At 44.5% G+C, this 18,212-nt stretch overlaps 1 protein-coding gene across 7 annotated transcripts in view; it reads left to right on the top strand.

Annotated features, from left to right (window-relative positions):
• The window catches only part of raph1b (Ras association (RalGDS/AF-6) and pleckstrin homology domains 1b), a 37,583-nt gene that overhangs the window by 1,474 nt on the left and 17,897 nt on the right, over positions 1-18,212 (top strand). For 6 of the 7 annotated variants that reach the window (XM_069520724.1, XM_069520729.1, XM_069520726.1 and 3 more), the window contains exon 2: positions 9,767-9,851. The gene's annotated coding sequence lies outside the window, so the exon portion shown is untranslated. Of the gene's footprint in view, positions 1-2,870; positions 3,026-9,766; positions 9,852-18,212 lie in introns of those variants that run through there. The other variant, XM_069520725.1, reaches the window with a different exon arrangement.

An 18,212-nucleotide genomic window follows, 5' to 3' on the forward strand; every position in this document is an offset into this window, starting at 1 on the left:
GCAAGGCACCAAACCCCCCCAATTGCTCCCCGGGCGCCTTCATGACTGCCCACTGTTCCGTGTGTGGTCACTGTGTGGATTGTGTTCTGTGTGTGCTCCGTTCACACGGATGTGTTAAATACAGAGGTCAAATTTCCCGATGTTTGCATGTTGCATGCTGTGCGTGGGACCAAAAATAGGAATCTTAACATGACTCATTCATTCACTCATTATCTATCCACCACTGTGTCGATGGAGAGGAAGGTTAAGTGTTTGAGTCCACAAAACACTTTTGGAGTTATCAGGGGTAAACAGGTTTGCAGCCAAATCCAACATAGTTAAAGTAAACACTTCAAATGTAAAACAAAACAACAGAAAAAACATAAAATGCCTCAGTACTGCTCTTGTGGTGTCACCCACCCCTCCCGTGGGATAGTGGTGACAAGATAATGAGGGGATTTCCATTTCTGGGTGAACTATCCCTTTAAACATAGACCCTAAGGTTAAAATTAAGATGTGAATGATGATTAGGTTTTGGTTAGGCTGTCAAAGAATATTAGCAGTGAAACCCTCAGGTGTGCGTAAACACAGACCTTTTCAGGACCAGTAGACCTCATGGAGACCAAATGAGGCAAAACAACATTTCTGAGGTTCTGGTTAAAAAACACTCAATTCACCCTCATTAAAAGCACCATTGATTGATCAAAATCCAACCATAGAAGGAAAAAATAATCGGTAATAACCGATATTTAGCTGTATCTCTTCAGTTGAAGGGTGAATACAGCAAAACAAACAAAATGTGCTCCAAAAAAGCCACTAAGAAGCCACTTGTCCTGTCTTTTGTTCCCCACACTGTGGCATTATAATAGACCCTCTGTGTCCCCCAGGGCACGCTCGATTTGCACCCACAAAGCACCAGACGAGAAGCACATTATTTTAGGCATCGAGACAGCGCAGCAACAATGCGACCCTTTCCCTTGCCTTGCAGTCAATGGGTTGAAAATAACCAGTGGCCTTCTGGTCGCCCCCTTCACCCTCAGGCAGACGCCTTTAAAGCTTGTTATGTTTTTTTGCAAGAGGAAAATAGCGGCAGCTTGGAGTCCGATTTCAGCAGCTGCCTATTCAGAGACACAAGATGATGAAAGAAAATGTACAATGCCCCAAAGCACATCTGGAAACCCCACTTATGCTTTGTTTTTGTTCCTTTTGGGCATTGTTATACTGTGGCTTGGTTTCCTGTGCTGTGTCCAATTATGAATGTTGTTTTTTTAAGAATATTAATGGTCATACTGGTTATGGAAAATGTAAAGAAAATATCTGCTGTTTTTGACAAGATGCATGTTTTTGAGTTTATTTAAGGGCTGTGGCTCATTTCCAACAGGTAGTTGAAGCAAACGCACAAGTTTTTCAGCATCAGTGCTCTGTAAAGGCAATCATACAAATCGAAAGGTAGAGAGTAAGGACATGCAGTTTATAATGCTGCACTTCATGTTATGTTATGAGATCATACAAAACATCTGAATTAACCTGAAGCCGCTGCATTCAGCTCAGTCATGGATTACGTTTCTAGCCTCACAGCTAAAACATATGTGCGAACAGAGCGTGTCAGTCAGTTCACTGCCCCTGTTTAAAAGCACATTTTGCCCTTCCGCTCTTATAGAACAGAGAACCAAGGGAAGAGAGGGATATACATATATTTTGCTCTAAATACATAACCAGTAACATGGTTTTCTCATTTATCCACTCTCGTCTTGTTTTGCCAAACGTGGAATGGGAGAAGAAGAAAAACCCATCTGCTTTCCTCCTTTCATTCCTTCGCTTCCATTTTTTTCTACGCTTGATTTCCTCGGGATGTAAGTTGATTAGATTTGAAAAACAGTTGTCAGTGAAATTTTGGACTTGAGGAATGATCCCCAGAGACTGTGTATGTTCGAAGAGGGATTTGAAAGCTATTCTCAGTTTGTGTGTGTGTGTGTGTGTGTGTGTGTTAGTGTGTGTTAGTGTGTGTGTGTGTGTGCGTGTGTGCGTGCTCTGTCCGTCTGTCAGCGCTTTCCTGGCTCTGCTGTGCGAGCTGCCATGTCTGACCTCTGCCCATCCATCCCAACCCCTGTCTGTGGGCATAAGACTCCTGCACAAAAGCTCCAAAGACGAGAGGCTGGGGGGGCGGCGATGGTGGTCGGTGTAAGTTTACAGGTTGTGTTACAGCCGCCGTGGGCGTAGGTGGGTAAAGGTGGAGAGCACGGGATGGGAGGATGGCACTTCAAACGCAGCCTTCAGAGGCACACTGATGGAACGCCGGGGGGGAGAGTGTAACCTGATGTTTCCACAGTGATAGGAGCGTCTTGGGCTTCAGGTTGGGGGACTGGAGAATATAAAGGCCACCAGCTGCACCAGGGCTCGGCCTCATGATGCCAGACTAGATGGGTGTGTGTGTGTATGTGAATGAACGCGAGAGAGAAAGTAGCTGTGTGTCATTCCACCTGGGTGTGTCCCCCCCCACTTGTCGCAGGCACATGGTCCCTGCTTGTATAGGGCCTTGTTCTGGTAACATTTTGCTGACCTTTGGCGGCAGCTGCCCCTGCCATTTGGAAACAAAGACAAATGGTGAACCAGCCCGTCTGTGGCCTCCAAAGCCTCGCCTCTTCCATATAGCATGTTGCTCTTCCTGTTGGCCTTTTCATACACATTTAGAAACTTTCATAAATGCCCTCAATTACAGGAAATTAATTGTTTAAAGCTTCATAGTGCAGCCTTCTCTTGTGTGATGATTGATTTCTGGTCCTCTACAAGGGAGACTTTTTCACCAACACCACGTACAACCATGTGGGGGCGTGTTGAATCGTTCCCTTGCTGGATCATTCGCTCAAGCTGTATCAGTGTAAGGACGAGGCAGCGTCTATGCTCCGCCTGCAGCGCTGATCGGAGTAGGCAGAAGGAGGGCATGATCTCGGTCCTCGTTCAAGCGCACCGGGAGACACACCGCTTTACAAAGACAACGAAAGATACTAACGGTGATGATTGACCTACAATCGGATCTCCTTGCCATGTGAGTTTTCATATCTGTGCCAGTGGGCGGTGAACGTTTTCTCCCGGAGTAGATAAAAAGTGATAGTTCTGTCCCTTTACTCTCGTCCTCTTATTCTGGCTGCATTGTATTTTGGCCCATTTTGGCTACTGTCATTGTAGAAACTGATCTGTCTCTGTCTTGAATGTAGGATTTCCATGTGTGTAATTATAAGTCAGCACCTGGGAAAAAAAACGGGGGTCTAGAATTGAGCCCAACATTAAAAATTGCTATTTTTCTTAACCAATAGGGCATCGCTTCAAATTTTCAGCCTGTATTTACACACTACTTCTTCCATTACTTGTTTTCCTACATTTGATCTAATCTGTTATGATACATTTCCAACCTGTTGTATTATTCATTCATTAGCTGTCTCTTTTGTTTGCTGCTGCTTTTCACTGAACAGTTTGTTTAAGCGGCTTAGGCAGCTATTAATCAGTGTGACTTTGACAGTGGCAGGTGGCTGACTCTCATCGCCTGGTTGCTACTGTATTATAGAAGGTCTGTTTCATTCCGTGCCGTCAGGGGTCTTTGTTAATTCAACAGTGCAGGAGACAGGAAATGGAGGGTGCTGTAAAAATGAGCTCTGTGGTGGAACTGGTGCTCTTAGTCATGCAGTCCGCATGATCAGCACCTGTGACTGCTGCAATGCCTCCAGGCGCTTTGCTGTGTTTTTTGTGCTCCTATCCTTCAGTTAAGTCACCCACAGTTGGGTAATCACCCTGAAATTGATCTGAACATCCAAGGTGGGGAAAGGGAATCTCATCCCAGTGGGAATTCTCAACCAGAATTCCTGCAGTCGCATCAGATATCAGCGAGGAGAGGGTGGAGCCGAGGAGGTGATTTATGGTATTGTGTTTCTTTCTCTATGTCCACGGCAAAGTACAGCTACTTTGCTCCACCGCAGAAGTCTTGGGACAGGTTGATGGATGGGACGGCACGTCTGCGAAGATGGACAGCCTTTAGAAGTGGGCCACGGATAATGGAGGGCACACAAAATGCTATAGGCAGGCAAGAGTGCTTTAGAGGGAATATTGTTATGAGAACACAAAGTGCTAATTCACAGGAAATGCACATGCGGTGCCTGGCCGCTGCAGCCACTGTGTACAAAATGTGCAGTATTGACTGGGGGTGATGTACGTATGAATGGATGGATCTAAGAATTCCATAGGCAAGGAGAAAGCTCATTAATTTGCTACTCTCGATATTGCTTCCACATGCACTATTATGCACCCTTAACTGAAATCAACAGAATCCCCTGTCCTTTGCAGCAGATCACAGCCATGCTTACAGTCTGGGGTAAACATGAGCAGTTCCTGTGTCCTCTCTGTTCCCTGTCTGATCTGAGTTCAGCCGGCTCTCATGAAAACATAACAGCAGTTTGCGTGTCTGTGTGCGCAGGGTTGTTTGTGTTTGTTTGCCTTTTTTGTTTTTGCAGTCTCTGGTAACACTTACAGTCCAGCATAGGAAGGGTTTGAGGGAGAAACACACCACACACACGGATAAAAATACATTTAACCCCACTGTTTCCCCTCCATCTACTGTGAAAAGCCTGCCTCTTGGCCTAAAATGTATAGGTGACCCCTGTACAATGGCTCTCTAACCATTTACATTCAATAGGATTCACTTTTATTTGCTTCTTGGTGTACACACTAACACAAGTGACATTATCAGAAAATGTCAGGGATGCAGTGATTACAGCGTTCCTTCCTGGCATCTCAGTGTTGGGGGTGTCGTGTTTGTGTGTGTGGTTACAGAAGCAGTGTTATGTGTCTGAATCATTGAAACAAACAAATATCTTGGCATGCATGGAAAATAGATTCCAGACCTGAGGATACACTGGACTTAAGTTGTCATCTTCTTGAATTGTAGCCCCAGAAGGATTCTCTTAAATCACGTACATTCACGGCAAAAACAGACTCATCCCTATGTGATTTGAAGATCCAACAGTTTTTGTTTTCATTTTATGCTTTGAACAAGCAATACACCACAAACTAGCGCTGAAATGTCTTGTTTTGTCATTAAATTTGCACTTTAGCCTACTCCCCCTCCTCAGATCTTTAACTACGATCTAACCCATAATCATGAAAGTTGCTCATGTAGCTACGCTCTCCAGGCAGCATCTGGTGAAACCTCAAGCAGTGGAAACGAGAGGGCCTGGAAAGCAGCCCGCCCTTGTCACATTGCCCGCTCAGTGCCTCCCAAGCCAAGAGCCACAAGGTTCGACGCACATCGCCATGTCACCGGTGACTCTGCAAACCGAGCTGACTGCCAGAAAAAAGTCAAGGGGAAGTGGAGGGACACCTGTGAGAAAGAGGGTGATCATGTTAAAGGGTGAGAGGAGGAGGAGAGCGAAGGAGAGACAAGTTTATGAGACCCAATAAAGTGTTCCTCTGTGCTGCTGATGTCATGTGAAATAAAAAAGGTTTGGAAACACTGAGGTCATCCTTCGCTTTCCTCCATCAGTGTCCACAAGTTGCACTTATTTCACAACATTTGGCTTCAAGCTGGTGCTCCGCGTTTACTGTACAGACTGATGCTGCCAGGATTCTCCGGTTTCTTCTTCTTTTTAACATCAGGGTTCATGCAGCACACTGAAGGAATGTGGGAGGTTCAGACAGCGCAAAGAGAATCCAAGGGAAAACAGCCGTGCGCGCCATCATAGTAGTGGATTGACACTTTTTTTTGGGAGAGAATCCCCTGTCTGTCGCTCAAACCTTCAGGCTTAATCTCACGAAATAGTGCTCTGTGTGTGTGCATGTGCGTGCTTTTGCCGCTGACTCTTGCCAGATCTCATTGACTAATACCCTTGCAGCTCTCCCACTGAGCCCAAGCCCCTATTGACTGAGTTAAGTTAGTGGCTGAGTAGCTTGCTAAGCTCTCTCTGCTCCGCTGATTGTCACTCTCTAGTGATTCCTGATTATTTCGGTCCACGTGCCACACAGGCAACTCGGTGACTGACTCGAGATCTGCCCCCGAGTTTGGCACCATGACCAACTTTAATGCTGTGGGGAGGGTCATTAGCATATTTACGGTTAGCCAGCTTGATCCCTTACCCCTCACTGCTGTTACAGAATGAAACGGCGTGAATGCGATGTGCGATTTGATTTCTGTCTTTAAGCTGATTAGCTTTGTGCAAGCTGTGCTAATGAGTCGTGGTACTACTTCTAATACGGATAAAGGAAAAGGTTAAAAAATGCTGCAACAAAAAGGACAAAACACAAGAGCAACGGGTCCAAATGTGGACTAACACAAGAGGCATTTGATCATGTAAGTTTGTATGTGTGTGTTACATTACCCATGAACCCCACCGGGGACCCCCATCAGACCCCACTGGCCATCGTGGGAACATTCCTGATGCAGCATTATTCCATAATTCCCACCATGTGTGGTTTTTCCAGAGCCATGTGCTCACTGCACGGACTGTGGAGAATCCCACTGAGAAGGGGAGATCAGCTCCTTGTAATTGCAACCAGACGTCACTGTGTTTGAGTGGAAACAGCAGAGCTCTTCTGTGACACCCTCACCACAGGTTTGAGCTAATAAAGACACTCAGTTTTCCTATGTATGATTTCCTTTATTGAGATTTGACATTTGAAGGGGGTGTGGAAGGATTGCTTCTTTTGAGTGGCACCTGACTTGGTGTAAAAGCAATAGACTGATCAATACTAATGCGCCTTCCCTGTGAGAATGGGTTTTGTAGAGGTCCATCTGTCAGCTGACTGATGCTGTATCTCGGTGCCCTAACAAGAACGTTCAGGGTGACTGATAAGGCCTCACCTTGTTCTGAAACCGGATTAAGATGCTGTTTGCCATTTTCCGATCAATAAATCTCGCTGCATCCAGCCACTGTTGTACAGATCAGTGTTGAATTAGGGAGCAGATATGTTTCGTGTTGTGAATCGGAGGTCACTAGCAGATTATCACGTCGAATGATCTTTGCCTCGCCATATCATAGAGATGCATCACATTTCCAGATGTGCAGCAACACAAGAATGAGAGGAATGCATCTTTCTTGATTTATCTGTAGCCTGTGTTTCGTCACTGTAGCGTGGAGTCGATGTTTTTTTGTGCAGATAGGTTCAAGAGCTCTCTGTTTATAGATTAGTGTATTGTTGTATGTTGTCTGCAGTGTTATATTACAGTAATATTATATAGTGTTATAGTAATACAATACTTTTTCACTACCTTGAATGATTATGTTATTTAATTTTTTGATATAACTATGGTTACTGTTTGTAGTGTGGTACAGTTTGCAATGTTTTACCCTTATTAAATGTTTTTATGCTTCTGATCTGTACACATATAAATAATTTCTTTCTATAGAGCACAATGACCTGTGTAAGATAATGTGCAAACAAATAAGCTGACCTTGCCATTTTATCAGATTGGATTGTACTGTGTGGTCTCACTCTTAATTTATCAAAAACCCAGCTTTTTATAACTCGTATCATTTATATTAATTATACTGTGAAAGAATATTGAAGATATTTTATTTGATTTTACCATTACTAGTCCATTTATTACTGTCTGCTAAAGCACCATATACAGTATATGTTTGACAAATATATTGTGCATGTGGCTCTGTCTGATTCCTGATTACTCATTCGCTGGGTTTTCCCTACAACAATCCTGTCTTTCTTTTCCTGCTGTGACATCATCACCGCCCCCTGCCCTCCTTCCCACTTCCTGCCCTTACAGGAAATGAGCCACCCCAAAGCTTTGCCATAAATGGGGACGGGGGGGGTAACTGGACAAGGACACACCTGTGTCCTCTGCATAGGTCCTGTGTTTCCCCTTGGTCTGTAGTTGAAGTGGGGCACCAGTCTAGGCCACATAAAAAAGTCTGTTGAAACCAAGCGTTGTAAAAACTTCGACACACAGGGCACCTTTTGGGCAGTTGTATGTTTTTTTTGTCGTGCCCACAGTCGCCTCAGAGCTGTCACAAGGGAAATATTGTTTCCAGGGCAGGCTCCATAAACAGGTATCTGAGCACTTCTACTTCTCATACACATGCAAGTTTTTAGCAAGAACTAATGACCCTGCTGAAAAAACCTGAAAATTGGGTCTGGATATTTTCCTGAGTTTGCCTTTCACATGTGAAGATGCAGGAGATTTTCTGGGTCAGATGCATTCACAGCAACAACCAAATGTCTGGAACAATCAGGTGGGGTCTGGGTAGAGCAGCAGGAGGCAGGACATGACATAAATTCTCATGCTGCACATGAAAAACTTAAATCAACACCATCACTTGCTCACTGTGAATTTTCCAAGAAAATGTTATTCTCACATGGGCTCATTTTGAAGGGGAAACGTTAGAGAAAATGTGTCATGTTTGATTTAAGGCTTAAAATGAAACGTCATCCTCTCCCTCTTTGTTCAAACTGTGGTAGAAAGTCAGTCATGTTTATCTGTGCATGTGTTGCAGGCCTGCCTTTGTTTTCAGCTCCGAACAGCAGCTGCTGTCGACCTGTGTGCTGTTGTGACTGCAGCAACTGTGTTCCCTGCAGCTGCACAGACCCATGTGTCACTGCCACACCTGCTCTATGGCCTCGTGTTGACTGAGTGATATCACACGTTAACTGTGTGCAAATTACACCAGAGAGAGAGATGGTGGTGGTGGTGGGGGGGGGGGCGAACCTGTAATCCAAGCAGGCAATTGTGTTTTAAACACGCATGTATGGATACCTTGTGTGTGCACAACCACACACAAACCTGTGCTCTTTCTGACACTCTCCTTGTTACAAGAATCTATTTGCTGTGAAAACACACACTCACACACTTTTCTTCCACCAGGGGAAGGGCCACATGCTGTGGGTGAACAACAGTTGTTTTGTTGAAGAACAGAACAGCTGAGGCCAGTGGGAAAAGCCTCCTCGTAGTTAGCCACAACATCAGCTGCCTACCCCGCACACAGAGTAAACACACTACGAGGAAGTGGCAAAGTAAACACACACACACCATAAACAAATCGTCAAATTGATATTATCCGTCCAGCTCATCGCATTACAACCTGACGTGACTTTATTCTATTTTATTGCCAGACTATGATTCAGCATTCAAGTTGTTTTAGATAAAGTAAGGTGATGCTGGTGTGAGTCGGTGTTGAGTTGATGACTCGCTGAAATGTTTTAACGCTGGTCAGCGTTGTTGAGACCTAGTGGAGTCCGGTGAGTCACAGATAATATGCGAGTAAGTTTTGACAAGGTTTGAGTTTCTGCTCTGACTCAAATTATTAGCCTGTGGTGGTTAGCATGCTTGCTAAGCGGACTATGTGTGTGGGTCTGCAAGGCTTTGTATTCACATGAAGACGGTCTCTGCAGCTAACACATCGTGTTCTTAATTATGCCGTAACAACGAAGAGACTTTATAGAGAAGTGAGAATTGCACTTGATTGCTTTCAGAGCTGTGCGATAAGTGTCTTTCTGGCTGTGCGTGTCATTGTGTCTGTGCTTAGTTAAGTCTCTGCACTCAAGCACCCTCCGTAGTTAATCCTCTGCATTCTTGTGACAGTGAAATCAGTCTGCTCCCCTCCAGCTGCCAACTGCCAATTCCCTGAATTCTGCAGTGCAGTGAGAGCAAACACCGTGCATCCACACGTTTGACCGAATGGCCTTGGATGGGCCGATCAAAGCAGGGGTTGTGTTTTGCTACTGCAGCTACAAATATTCACACCAATTAACACATGATTGATTTTGTTCTTCCTTTCTCTCTTACTTCCAGGGGATAAAGAACCCGGTCGGGAAGTGGAGTGGAGGATTTGTCTGACCTTAAACCTCAAAAGGAAGGAGATCAAGTCACTTCAGAGGTAAGACTTCCAACCGGAGTGAGTAAATGGTGGCATTGACGTAAGCCTCGCAAACCTTCTTTGCAAAATACCACAGAGATTATTATTTTGACACCAGTTGCTGTTGTAACTAGCTGTACAGCAGGGAAGTTATATTTAAGCTGGTCTCAAATGCCTCTGACATGCATGTGTAAGACATCATGTGCTCAAACCAGCTATCATCTGTCATCTCATTGCTTTCAAATCTTAAGTGAGTTGACAATGTGGATCCGTGTGTTTGTTGTGTGAAGAAAAAAAAGAGGTAACTCGTGAGCTGGTGGAGTGTCGAGAGGAGGCCTCACCCCCCTCATCAAAACCTCAGTCGGGAGGCCTTGTAAATCAAAGCCAAATGAAAGAGGAGTCAACCCTTTCAGGATCTTGTCAGGGGAGAGTCTTTTTTGCCAAAGGAGATAATTCCAGACTAAAGTGGAACCATGTGAGGGTGAGCCACGGCTGTGGTCTGTAGCAACAAGATGCTCCATTCAGTGAACCTTTTATTCTCCAACCATCACAGATCTGCGTTGAATTTGCGGCCCCAGAGACTCAAAAGGTTTTAAACAAGAGACGCTGACATGCTGTTTTAGAAATTAAGCAATTGATGGCAACTTGAAATGCATTTTTACAGCATCAACTTGTCTCTGTCTGGTACTAGTTTAAAAAAAAAAACGCACCCAGGACAAGACCTAATGGAAAATGTAAATGGATAAAGGCCCAGACTCACACTGGATTGTTTTCATTTTGGAAAACCAACCGGTGATGTGTTAAAAAAAAAAAAAAAAAAAAAAAACTGCTGCAAGGATGTGGCATGGACTTTAAAACTGGGACCCCAGTGGTGACAGAGCCTGAGGGAAGGAAGCCTGCTCCCCTGGACTCAAACAGTTTCAGGATGTATCAGGATGCTTGTGTCTCTGGGAGTTTGTTGAAGATTATAGCTGTGTGTTTGTGGACGGCAGCTGTAACTGTCGTGTTCTTCAATGAGAGGTTGTCAAGCAGAGATGCTCACTAACTTTGACACTGGGCCGTCAATATTGTTCAGCGTGTACATCACACATGCGAGGCATCGGCTTACATGTCATTGTTCTGGGATGTGGTTACCATAGCAACTGTTTCATTCAAGCATTTGGACTTTCATAAAACAGACTGTCCTTGAAATGATCCCCCCCTTGTAGTTCCTTGCAGCCACAAGGATCTTTGGAAAATTAAGTGTGTGTGCATGTGTGCGTTAACTTGTGCATGGGTGCATGCATGCATTCCACATTTGGAAGGATAGCAGTGTTGGCACAGCAGGAATGCTGGGGGGGTGGTGTGGCAGGAAACAGACTGGCACATTTTTTTGTGTGTCTGTCTGATGAGACACACAAACACACACTTGGACACTTGCTTCACATTCAGCCTCACATGAAGCGCCTCAGTCACTTAAGCTGAGCAAGGGGGGAGATGGGAACTGTAGTAAACAACTGGGGAAGACATGCTCAGCTGCTTGTGATATGTGATGCATACGTGTTTCTCTTTGCCTTCAGGTAGGACACATTGCACACGGCTGGCTTGTTGCAGCAGGAATGTGCTTTTTGCACACACAGGTCGTCCAATTGTGTGTGTTTGTGTTGCCTACTGTGCTTTGTATTCCCTAACAGGTGGCAGATGCACCCCCTGTTCGGATAGACCAAGCAAAAAATTATGAAAAGTTCTTTCTCTTGGCAGATAATGATTTTATTTATCCAGGATGAGATGGTTTGACAGTTTCCATGGAGGCAAATCTACTTAACTCTCAATCTAACTGTGCCACACTTAGATATTTTGAAAACACAAACAGTCTGGAATTATTAAGTGACAAAGATGTGAAAGAATACTTTGGTCCTGTGTCCTAGATTTAAACACAAACCATTCTGTAGAGCTGCACGTTGATGGTGAACCAGACACAAATTAGCATCCTTTCTACAAAACTAAAACTAAACAAAACTAAAATAATTTGACTTCACAGGATTTCAGCTCTTTTTACTTTAGCAGAGCAGTTGGCCTCTCATCTTTTTCCGCTTTTATTGCTTGCCAGTCCTGCTCAGCACTCAGACTCTGTTGTCTGCTGCTGCTGCTGCAGTAGTGCTGCATCATGTTTAAAAGTGTGTTTGTGAGAGAGCACTCACTGCAGCAGACCACCTGAGCCCCTGTGTGGGTGTACATATATATATGTGTGTGTGGATGTAACCTGAACTCCTAAGGGCAGGGACAAGACTATTGATTTCACATTTGGACTGTTGCCCTGCAGGGTAGCAGAGAGGCACGTACATCCTCTGTCTGTTTGTGTGCAAGAGAGAATGAGTGATTGAGGGCGCCAGAAGTCTTGTCCACATTTTTTAATTTTCTTTTATTATGACAGTGTCAGGTGTCAGCAGAAGCCTTTATGGACACCCTGCAGGCCTTGGATGTGGAAACATCACGTCACATGTCTGTTATCTCTGAAGATTTATGCCAAGCTCTCTGTGATAGCTGCAGGTCCATCCACAGAGATGTGCACATGTGTTGCCATGGCGATGCCTGTTAGAATAGATGCAGGGCAGCTGAAGCTTAGCTCCCTCTGATATATAGCTGAGTACTCACACCTACCACCCACTAGTGTGACTATGCATTTTCACACTGCCTCTCTTCTGTTTCTCCTGCTCTCCCTCCCTCCCTCCCCTAACTCCCTTTCCATCTGTCCACCTCTGACACCCTCCTCATCTTTCTCCTCTTTCTGGCCCCCCTCATCTCTTTCTGTGCCCCTCCTTCCTAATTGGCTGTATAAGCCACAGTGGCTGCCTGTGTCACGCTCTGCTTCAGTGAGCGTGTGTGTTTTTGTGGATCCATATGTGCGTGTGTTTGTGTACGGGGTCCTCCTCTGCTTGCAGGCTGTTGGTCATGCTTGACTAATGACACTGGAGCTGTTGTTTTGACCATCAGGGCCTCCCCTACATTCACAGCCTAATAGCCGACCCCCTCCCACCATCATTGTACCTATCCATCATGCCCTCCATCACTCTCCCTGCTTCCTCGCTGGCCTCCTACCAGTCCCATCTCTCCTCCCCGACAGTCCTTCCCTGCTTCCTTCTCTGCTGTTCTGTGTGACATGTGACATGAGAATATAATAAATATAGAAAGTCCTTGTATTAATTGCAGAAGCCTGTAGTCTGCAGAACATGGTGCAGTTGTTATTTTATCTTTTTTTGTGCTGACTAATTCCCCACATTGCAGAGTCGGCAGTGTAACAGCATATTTCGACCATGTAGCTGCCAATTTCAAACACTATCATTAGATTCCAGCCTGAAAGCTTTTCCTTAAATACAAATTCCACCCTAAAATGTTTAAGACAGCTGTTAGTCATTGCAATGACTGACCCATTGTGTTTGAGAGCGTATAACGCTAAAACATCAACGATACATGTTTCAAAGTGTTTACATTCAGTCTGCTGCATTTTCATGGACTTTGAAAGGTTGATCGAAAATGGGTACGAGTACAAGAACCCAACAAATCCCATTAATTGCAGAGGCTGAGGCAGTTGGATATGTTGACAGCTAGCACGGCACATTAACACGAAAGCCAGCTATGTTGTGTGTCCCGAGAAATGAAACAGGGATTGTTGTTAGTGATCGTGCAGGCATCAAACCCACCATCAACAGCAGAGGGGCAGTATGTCGATATTTGTTATAAATGTGTTGCTAAAAAGCCTGTAACCCTCTTCAACCTTATAAAGCTGCATCTACATGTCTAATTCACAGAAGAAGCACACACACACACTATTACGTAATTTTTTGCGTCAGATGTCTGTGGCCACTCCAGGTCAACCACACCCAGTCAGACTTTGGATAATGGCAGACAAGCTGCTCCCAACTTCAAAGAATTCTTTCCACCAACACTGCTGCCACAACTCACAGCCAATTTCCCCTTTTCACTTTTTAACTTTTATACATCTACGTGAGTCAGTGACGTTGGTTTCTGGTCCCCGTCGCTCTTCTCTAGGTGTAGCGCTTTTAAGGGAAGAAAGGAGGGATGGGAAAGGAAGTGGGCAAACGACTAGACTGTGCTGAAAACATGAGCCTGGAGATAACCATTATCATAACGCTCACACAGTGAGATTGCATCTGTTTTATGTCTCAGAGGTGTTGAAACTAAGCAGCCGTGAAGAGGTGAAGTGTATATTGGCTCATGTGACACAGGCTGTGATTATGATATCCTGACTCTGTGTCATTTCATGGTGTGTTTTATAGCTGGAGTATCCTGGGCCATGTCGGCTATGATGACAGTCACACACATGTATGTGTAAGAGGTGATTCATAGTCTTTGAGGGAAAAAGGGGATGACCCGAGAAGGAGACAAGGAAACAAGGAGGTCAGGAAGAGATTAAATGTATTTGTTATGTATTGGAGAATGCAGTAGATGGTGAGCTGAGTATTGGTTGTATATCGTTGATCATTAAAAACCAGACTGGAACATTTGTGAAAGCATAATATGAAGCACAAGAGTTTAATATATTCAGTTTATATTAAATTAAGTCATTAATAGTTTGTAAACTACTGGCAGTTTCAGGTTTTTTTCATAAGGTAGTTTGTCACCAGTTAATTGACATAAAAAAAATATTCTTATTTGTATCATAGACTTTATATAAAGATGAACAATGCATCTTCCAGGCTAAAATATCCCAGATACAGGTGCCACCATTGTTGACATCAATTGGAGCCAGAGTCTGCATAGTGGTGATCGTGGTGTAGAGCTGCAATATCAAGGTCTAAAGAATTTTTAGGGCTTCGTTGGTTTATACTTAAAGCATTTATTTTTTGAGTACAGGGTCATACAATGGCTTTTTCTCTTAAAAGACTGGGGTGTGCCTCATAGTTTCCCCGTCTGTGTTACATCAATTCAAAGAGGCCCATTAAACATGCTTCTCCTCAAACTGACCCCACGCACCCGCCTCTTGCTTTTTCTCACACATAATTTCCCGAGAGTCTGTCGGTCAGCAGTATTCAGAGTATGGGGGGGGCACACATTGTAGCCAGGCTGCCCAGCCATGTTTACAGCTATTCCTAGCCATGGGTTTGCTAAATGTTTAACTTGTTCCCTCGGTTTGAGCCTTTGTCTGCGTCTGCCCCCGGAGACTCTTGTCACTGCGAGCATTTGTGTCCCACTAAACGCTTAAGAATTCCCACTCCCTATTTGCGGCCAAGAGCCATTGCACTGTTGTCTTCATGCCTCATCAGAGTTCACAGAGTTTATTTAATGGCCATGTTGTTTACTAGCCCTAAGCCCAGTCATTTCCTGTCCCTTTTCTTCCAAATATTGTCCTATTTAAGTGTGACGCTGAGAATATTTTTAGAAGAGAAGTGTCAGAAATTAGCATGAAGTTATTTTCTTTCAAAGATGATTTAAGGGAAGAGGGAAAGAGCTGAGAGGACAGGGAGGTTTTAGAGGTTTGTGTGTATTTCACTGTTTTTCCGAGGCGGAAATGATGACAGCCAAACCACTGATGCCTGGTTTCATTAGTTCTTATTGCAACATTATAAAACTAACACAGACACAGGGTAGGTGGAGTATTTAATCCAAAAATAGTCTTATTTAGAAGTGCTTGATGGAAACATCCAGTCAGTCACCAGCAGCAGAAGTATCTGGCCACAACAGTGTTTACACAGCTAAGGTCATATTCCAATGCCCAGCCCTCCTATTTCCTGTGTGATAGAAATGTGAAAGGATTTATTTGTTACTCAAATGTTGGGAGCAATTCATGATTTGAATATCAACCAGGAACAGAGCAGGTGGTGTTGAAGTTGTCTGTGAAAGTCTATTTGCCTTTTGTGTGTTGATTAAATAAGCTGGTATTATATTTATTATATTTTTTTACATTTTTACAGATTTGCAATATTCCATTCTCGTATAACAAGTGGATTATAGTCATATAAACCTCCATCCCAGATGTCGACCAAATGAACAGCAATGCTTTGTCCTATCATGCAAACTGAATTAAGAGGGAGCCAGCCATGGAGACCTAATCTGACCTATGATGTCATGTAGGACTCTCCCTTCTCTTTGTCACACCCAATTGCTCGTGTGACTTTCTCTCATTTCTGTCTCAAGCAGGATGGGGGGTTGAAAGTATTTTCTGTTTTTTCCTTAATCTCCTTGTGTTCTCATGGGATTTCTCTGACATGCCGGCCATTACCACTGACCAATACACTGGCCTCTGAACTAGTCCAAATGCAGAGGACGTGTTTTCCCAAAAGGATAAAAATTGTGTGATTGCATTTGTTCGTAGCTTGACCTGAAATTTTTCTGTTGCTGATCCAAAGGTTAGTCTGGCGTCTGGGGCCATTGGCTTTGTTTGTCACTTGAGGTGTGAAAATAGGCCTCAGGCGGCATCAGTCATTCCAAGTCATGTGATGAGAAGTCAGCAAGGTTACTCCCTCTTATTCATTAACCCACTTGAAGTGCTTACTGTAACCAGTTTGCACAATTTAGGCCTTTACAGCTGACGAAGAAGTTGCTAGTTTGAAACCTATGCCCTCATTTCTTTTGATAGTCAGTAGCATAGCATTTGACTCAGAGTTTGCTGCTTGATATAGAAACTATGGAAAACTATTCAAGACACTGTTCTCTTCTTAACAACCGTTTGATATCTAGTCTTCTTTCTGCTCCCTTTCCCAATCCTCTTGACACTGATATGAACGACTTAGTCTAAAGATAGACATGTCCTCCTCCACCTCTTCATCCTTCTCAGCACCACCGGGTGCTTTCTGTGCTTTCTCTATGATTCAGAGAGGTTTGAGGCACACACTTTTCATCTTCCCCTCGCTCTTCATCTCCCTTCGGCGGCACTGCAGCATCAGCAGGAACGGCGCTCGTTTAAAAACCGTACCAAAATAAGGCTGCAGAGTGAGACTCCAGTGAGAAGACCTTTCACCTATGACCTTTTCACCCATAGTCCCCCTGCGTGACCCAGTAGTCAGAGGAGACAGATGAGTGCTGGTCATGGTCAGACAAGAGAAGGGGGACCGTGCAGGATGAGGAAGGGGGTATAGGCCAAGGCGGGTGTTTAGTCAGTAGTGATGCCTGCAGGAGTGCACTCTCTTTCTCTCTCTGTCTCACTCACACACACACACACACACACAGAGAGAGAGCTTCCTCTTATCCCGGTGTCTCTCCCAGGTCATGCTCCATAAGTTAAAAGCAGGGTCTCAGGTGGTAATTCACTTAAACCTGCTGCAGCATCTGCCACTGAGGTTGTATTATTCCATTAAAAAGATGGCACCAGAGCTATTTCCAAAGTCCTGTTTGAGTATCGTTCTCTCCTCTTCTTGTCCTATACACCCACAGCGTGTGTGCGTGCGTGCGTGTGTGTGTGTGTGTGAGATATGAAGATCCGCAGGCTGATTGCTGTTTTAACACAGCTGTTCAAGCTCCTGAGGGGCAACTCATTTAATGCTTCTGTATTTACAAATTGAAGGACCTCAGAGAATAGACAAACACAATGTATGCCCATTTTTTAATTTGGCCATTTCCTCTTCCTCTGCCTCCGGCCAGCCATGATGTCATGCTGGGAAACCCCCTCCCGATGAGATATGTCTCTGACCAAAGGGCTCTTTGTGGAGCCAAGTCAACTGTTACAATGTCATATGAATGATGCAAACTTGGTTTGGTTTTGTGAGTCATCTACAGTGATACACCAAGTACCTGTAAAGGTGGAGCCTTCTGGATCGTAGCCTCAGCACCACGATCTCCTCCTCTTACCCATAAGTCCCTCTCATCCCCAATAACCCAAAGGACAGCTGGAGTTTCCTGCCAGTAGGGAAATCAGGAATTCTGCACATCCTGGCCATTTCCTGTTCCGACTCCCACACACGTTCATGAGGGCATGAATGTAACAGTACACTTGCGCACACTTAGTTAAAAATGTTTTTGTTTACATACCCAGACTCTATCTTTCTCAACAAGATGTTCTTGATGTGTTTGATACGTATGCCAACACAGGAAACCATCCATCATCAACCCTGTAATGTGCGTGCACATAAACACGCACGCACACACACAGAAGTAGCAGCGTAGGCTTATGATGCCACCTGTAAAGACACAGAGGCTGGAGGAGTATATTTATTTGTTCAGCGAGCAGCACATACAGTGACGGGGCACGTGTGCTGTCTGGAATGTGACCGCTTCTGCTCTGAAACAAGCGCCCCTCAGCTGCTTGTGTGTGTGCGAGTGCGTGTTTGTCTTCAGCTGACCGATTTTCAATAGTGTTCGCTATCATATTCCTGTTTGCTTTAACAAACGCCCGCCTGTTTTATTGCCTTTAACCTACTGCCTGTTTTATTACCCGCTTTTATCGCC

Source organism: Paralichthys olivaceus, chromosome 24, assembly GCF_024713975.1.
Source record: "Paralichthys olivaceus isolate ysfri-2021 chromosome 24, ASM2471397v2, whole genome shotgun sequence".
NCBI classification, from domain to species: Eukaryota; Metazoa; Chordata; class Actinopteri; order Pleuronectiformes; family Paralichthyidae; genus Paralichthys; species Paralichthys olivaceus.